The sequence below is a fragment of the Saccostrea cucullata genome, unplaced genomic scaffold, assembly GCF_032062105.1.
Source record: "Saccostrea cucullata isolate Sc308-1 unplaced genomic scaffold, CSIRO_AGI_Scuc_v1 ctg3608, whole genome shotgun sequence".
Taxonomy (NCBI): Eukaryota; Metazoa; Mollusca; class Bivalvia; order Ostreida; family Ostreidae; genus Saccostrea; species Saccostrea cuccullata.
The window spans coordinates 50,037-56,684 of NW_026936819.1; the positions used below are offsets into that span (position 1 = coordinate 50,037).

The window sequence follows — 6,648 nt, forward strand, 5'->3', positions numbered from 1 at the left end:
AAGAAAGTTTAATCATTTTCTTTTTGCATCATTAAAGAAATATTAAATCTTAGAAGGAAAAGAATAAATAGATAACGTTATTCATAAAAAAATAAGTTGATTAAATAATTAATAATAAAATAGATCAATTAAATAATTCTATCATGGTCAAGCAGAGAGTGATTATCAAAAATTAAACAGTCACTCTATTATCGGAAATGAAATTGCAATCATTCGCCTGGTCTTTTTTTGAATAATTTATCAAATTGTATGATTCATTTTTTTTCAAAATTAAACATTATTGATATGATTTTCTTAACGACGACGGACCTAATTCATTTCTACAATAGAAAAATTACTCAAATTTTAATATGAGGTAAAGTGACTTTTTGTGAGTTAAAATCGATGAAAAAAATATATGGTCATCGATATAGATTTTTAATAGGGAGCGTTTCAAAAGTAGGCAACGAATATCGATGATTACTATAGGAAGTAATAGGAAAATGTGAGTTTGTGGTACAAAAGTGATGATTAAAAAAATTCTGCAATAGAATTTTTGTTCATATTAAGATACAATTTTAACAAGATAATTTAGTAGCAAATAATGCCAAAAAATAAATAGGTCATCGGTCTAGATTTTTTAAGGGGGTGTGTCAAACTCTGGTGAATGGCATATTTTGGGGGAAAATTTTCATTGAAAATACCTTGGCAAAATAAATTGTGTCGTTTTATTTCCTTATTCTTCAATTAACTTTTACACTAAATAAAAATAATAATCTAAAGTTGTTTAAAACTCTAGGGATGGTGATAAAGTAGGATTTTTGTGAAATAAATGCGTATAATACTCTAGGGATTGTCTCAAAGTACGATTTTTGTGACCCACGTCCCATGGGAATCAATATCTGAAAGCCTGATTATTTCAAAAGTTAATATTTTCTTAGCATATCTGTAATTAACTAAAATACTTGTACCTGATACAGTGTTTGTCAAATTAAAAATAAGCATAGATAGTAAAAGTTTAAGTATAAGGGACTGTTTCAAGATAGGTGTTTTGATTTTTCGTTATATGCGTGCTTTACTGTATATGATCAAATAGTAAATTACTGATGCATTCATCACGAAAATGTTACAGAAAAACAAAAGGCTCATGGGTGACATTACTCATCTTAGCACACTGGCTAGAGAAAAAAAAAGCAAAAATCACTTCAGTATTGGGAGTTTACATTGGGGGGGGGGGGGGGGGCTTGAATTTAAACAACCTGATGATGCTTCCATATCAATATAACAACTGGCTTTGCTGTTATTGAGCATATATTTTTTATTTATTCATTTGACACCCCCTCACACATTATGGTCCAGCCCTACCCCTGGAGCCCCCATTTGAACCAGTACAACTATTACCGGTACTACCTTTAGATTTTTATGCCTCCGTAAACGAAGTTTCGGGGGTTTATAGTTTTTGTTGTGTCCGTCCGTCTGTCTAGCTGTCTCTCTGTCCGCAAAAACTTTAACCTTGTCCATAACTTTTGATTTATTGGAGTTATGACTTTAAATGGATACCAAGAACTTTGACCTTGACCTTTGAGATTGACCTGCTTTAAAAAAGCAAACCTTGACCATAACTTTTAAAGAGTTAGGGCTAGTGCTTTCACACTTTATATATTTGATCCTTATGACATGACCTTTCATTTGATAACAAGAACTTTGACCTTGACGTTGGAGATTTTTGTACTTATTAAAAAAAAACCTTAACATTGGCTTAGGGTGAATTCACCATGCATCGGATACCCATGTACTTCAACAAGTTCTAGCGATATTCCTATCGACGGAAAATTATCAAAATGGAGCTTAACATTTAGTTTTTGATTAAAATATCAATTTAGGACACAATTATATGCCCTTTATTTAGAAAATATCCCCAAAAATCGAGTTTTTAGGAATAACTGAAAATTCACCATGGATCGAACATTGTTCATCATGCATCGGACAGACGGTATTTAGACCGGAAAAATATCACACCTTTATCACAGTGCTTTAAAATCCTTTATATGGATATATTTTCATCTTTTATCTAAGAAATAACCCTCCACTTAAATTTGATTGACGATATTATTGCAAAAATGTAGAGCGATTCAAGATTATACCTCACTCTGCCATAGAAATGCTTTAAAATGTTTACAATGCGGTAATTCGCGCCTTTTTCTCAAGGTTTATCATACTCTGGTTTGTAGAAATAAATTGAGTTAAATTCCAGACGTCATACATCGATAACTTGTATTTTGACTGAAAATATAGAGTTTTTATTTTCTTTTTCGGCAAAAAACAGCTGTCAGCTGGGTTCTGTATGAATATGGTACTGCTTACCTTTGCATCGAAAAGTGTCCGATGCATGGTTAATTTTTGTCCGATGTACGGTGAAATTAGCATACTAGTAAAAATCAGCTCTAATAAGAATTAAACAAACATTGAAGTGAAATTTCTTTTTAATTTTTGTAAAATTACCAATCCTTGACAAAATTCACCAAAGTACGACTCGTTCCGTTGAAGTCGAATTTAAAAGAACGATAACTCTAAAAATCGCAAAATCATAAATTTCGGGTTATTCCCCTTTGATGATGTAAAATATGACGTAACTTCAAGGCCATTTGCGGGGTATTTTTATCACAATATGATAAACACAATCGGTATCATTAAAAAATTTAAATCTTCATCTTTTTGACAGAAACAAATAAATACACAGAACTCTTAATTTGAAAGAGAGTTTATTGCCTAAAGTTGTCCGAAGCAAGGTATGTGTCCGATGCATGGTGAACTCACCCTACTTTCAAATTTCACAATTGTTTTCCAGTGAGAATACCCTACTCTTGGTACCAATTAATTAAATTTGCATTTAAGAAAAGCTTAATCTTTGCTATGTTGCCATATGGGGGCATCAGTGTTTCACAAACACATCTTGTTTCTTGGTATTTCTAGGTAAAACTTTGATCCCCTATTGTGTCCCACCTTAACCCCCCCCCCCTTTGAGCTGAAATATCTATCAATATGAAATCTGGGAATGTTTTCACAAAATTTGACAATAATGCACCTGTGTTATTTTACTATGAGTCTAGGCTACTATAATTGTAAAAGTATAAGAATTTCACACACACTTTATTAATAAAGTATTTCACATTACAGGACAAAATGATGACAGGTATAATAGATTTAACTATGGAGTATCAAACAGTACCACTGGGTATCAAATACATGTATTGATGAAATTTAATATACAAAAATATTTTACTTGTATATGTTTGTTTACAATGATTTCACTCAGTCATTTTAAATGGCTACATGTATTAGCTGTTACCTTATATACAAACTTTGATTTTTTTACCTAGTTTTTTTTTTTGAGATATAACATATATACATGTGGGGTAAAACTAACCGTACACTAACTAGAGTTCCTAATTATTTCATCACATCTGTATATCTAAAAAATGATGTACATGCTGTTTACATGTAGAACAACACTAAAAACTTGCAATATTGTTACATAAGAAAAGTTTGTAAAAAATTTTCCCAGTGGCTAATCATATATTCTGACTGGTGCTGTAAAGTTGGAGGTCTTTTGGTTGAGAGAGTAAAGGTTGGAACAGCAGAAATTGGCACACTAAAGAATCCTCACTCCTCATTGCTCCCAAGTGTCATTCACTGCATCTTGTGACTTCTCATCGGGGTTAAATAATCTTGTAACATGTGTTAAGCTACAACAATCAATCCATGCCTGCAAGGTGCATTTTTAGAAATGCTGGAAATTCAAGAAAAATTCCTGATGATGATGGGTGCTCCAATAGATGCAGCAATTTGAACTATTTGCATATTGTTGTTTCTACCTGAAATACACAAAAAACTATGTGATCTTCAGATAAATAAATAACATTCAATCAATCAATATCAAGTGTACACAATTTTTTGCATTTTGTTAACAAAGGTAAAAAAAAAAAAACACTATGCGCCCAGAGGCAACAAAGATTTGAAAAGCTATTTTTAGCTTAAGGGTCACAGTCAAGGTCAAAGTAAGGGTCATTTACCTTGGTGTCTTTTGAAAACTTAATTAGTGGATTATGCATACCAAATATGAAGTTTCTATCTGTTTAAAAGTTATGGCTAAGGTTAAAGTTGACAACAGACAGACAAACAGACAAACAGACAGGACAAAAACAATATATGCCTCTGATCTATCAATTGGGGTGCATAAAAAATACATGTATATGAATAAACTGAAAGACTCAAAATAAAAATTAATATTCACACCCCAATAAAGCATACGATTAATCAGCATTGTCAGTGTACAAAGAATAGGAGAATGACTTTTAACATTTATCTCCCTTTTGAAAAAGTCATGTGTGAAGTTTTCATTTTAAAAGACTTCAAAAACATACCTAAACAAGTCTTGGTTTTTTTCTTAAACAGCAGGTATTTCCTCAGTACAAGTATCTCAGTCTGCAGATTTTTTCTGCGGTAAAAAAAAAAAAACATCAAATTTGAAATGCAAAATACATGTACATTTGAGTATTGTGATCTACATACATGTACATGCATCTTAAATTTGTATAAAATAGTATTATCAGTGTGATTCAGTTTTGAGTTGTTAATTTTTTAAAGCCGCGAGTGCATGTACTGTAAAAGATGAAGGCAACTTATTATTATCTTTTTGGAGGAAACAATTATGAATGATACACAACTAATAATTCAACAACTTTTTGCATTAAAACAAATGATTCAAGGGTTCAAATACTGTATAATCCCAATTAACCGCCCCGGGCGCTTAGAAAATTGTAAAAAGGGGGCAGTTTTTTTTTTGGTACTCTATTTATGATATTCAATGTCATATTTTAACTTTTAAAAAATCTTTTGAAAAAAATAAATAAATACAAGGAACCAAAAAAATAATGTCTAACTTTACTTTAGAATGAAGATAATCCACCCAAATTATGCTAAATTATTCATTTCCATTGAAATATTGGATAATAGATAAGTTTATTTTTCGCTTTCTTCAATATTTTGATACGATTCTTGTTGATTTTAATCATTTTACAGCCAGGGGGCCCTTATTTCCTGACAAAAGACCTTAGGGGGCACTTATAGGGGCAGGGGCAGTTAATATGGATTATACGGTATATGACGTACAAGAGAGCATACTGCCATACTTGATTCTAATGATTACATGTTGGTAACACAGGGGAATTACCAACAAAACACATGTAAAATCTTTAAAGAAGTTTGCTAGTTTAGTTTCATTGCAATATAGGAAAATTTTATCAATGATTGAATGAAGGTAGCTCAAAATACATATATTTAAAAATAAAGTGATCATCCTGTTTCAACATTGCTGGTACTTTACTTGATTCATCTCTAAGCAGGTAAATAGCAAGGTTTATCTGCATGGCTTTATATTTTAGCTTGGTTTAATATTCTTTGAGAATTAAGTATGCTTATAAATTAACTCGGCTACTCTAATAAGGTATTTTGCTTAATATTTACAACCTATTGCAATTGCATCCAAAATCTTTCACATTTTTACATAGACCTAAACTAAAAGTTGCATTAAAAGAAATATATTCAACAACAATAATAAAACATGAATAAACGCAACATTTAGCCTAAAACAAAAAATCTAAATATGGTTACCTGTTCCAAATGAAATACTGAATAGTGTTGATATCACATCAGAAATTTCAAGCTTTGGCAGTTGTTAGGTCCCGACATTCCGGGCTCTTGTTTTCTTCTTCATTTACAAACACTTATATGTTCATTTAGCATAATGCATGTTTAGTTCATCTTTAGGACGAAAAGGCAACGTAACAGAAATTATTCAGAAAAAGATCTTTCCTTACAAATCATCTCCATCAGAAACATCAGCTTGAACTTATTGTCTCAGGCCACGGTCCAGAATCCGCTCTAGAATCGTATCGATAATGAGAGACAGGGGTCGTACATTTTGCCGTTGATTATGAAGATGTTTGTACTTGCTGCACTTCATTTTTTAATGAAAAACGAAGCTTCAAATGAACAAAGCCAGCCTAACCGGCGAGTCAGGAAAGTCATCAACATCACAACACGTTTTTGTTTACTCGCCATGCGCTTATGGCACATGTCGTAAAATAGTCATTTACTTATAGAATCAACAAATGAATGTAAATCGAATTGTGTAAAATATTTTTGAATTGGGAATAAAGGTATGAAACTCTTTGTAGACATTAAAAATGTATATCAATCATCTTTTGCAATACATAATTACGTCAATCTGATTCAAGGCAGATGCGCGACTTCCTGCGCAGTGGCGAGAAATTTCGAATTAGGTCTGTCGTCCTTAAGTGAATCAGAGTTAGTAGAGATTTTTTTTTTTGGTAAGCTACGGTGTATTCGTACCCAAATCGTATTCGTGCACAATTATTTAAATTCTTGATGTTATAAAAATAATAAAGCCTAAGACATTGATACAGATTATTTTAAAACCGATTTTGGCAGTATACCTTTAATCTTTAAATTCATTTTTTATCACTATTTAATTAATTATAAATTCCTTGATATATGTCTAAAGAAAAAAAAAATAAAGATTATAAAATATAATGAATTAAAACATTTTCTACCCAATTTATCACACCATGGCTGTTACTATAAAAC

The 6,648-nt window shown here is 31.4% G+C and overlaps 1 long non-coding RNA gene across 1 annotated transcript; it reads right to left on the reverse strand.

The window, feature by feature from the left end:
* Window positions 1-3,578: 3,578 nt before the first annotated feature.
* On the reverse strand, window positions 3,579-6,282 carry LOC134246655 (uncharacterized). Its single transcript, XR_009987674.1, has 3 exons — window positions 5,653-6,282; window positions 4,404-4,477; window positions 3,579-3,854 (listed from the first exon to the last, which is right to left on the reverse strand). It is a non-coding gene; the product is annotated as an uncharacterized LOC134246655 (long non-coding RNA).
* Between the last annotated feature and the right edge of the window lie 366 nt (window positions 6,283-6,648).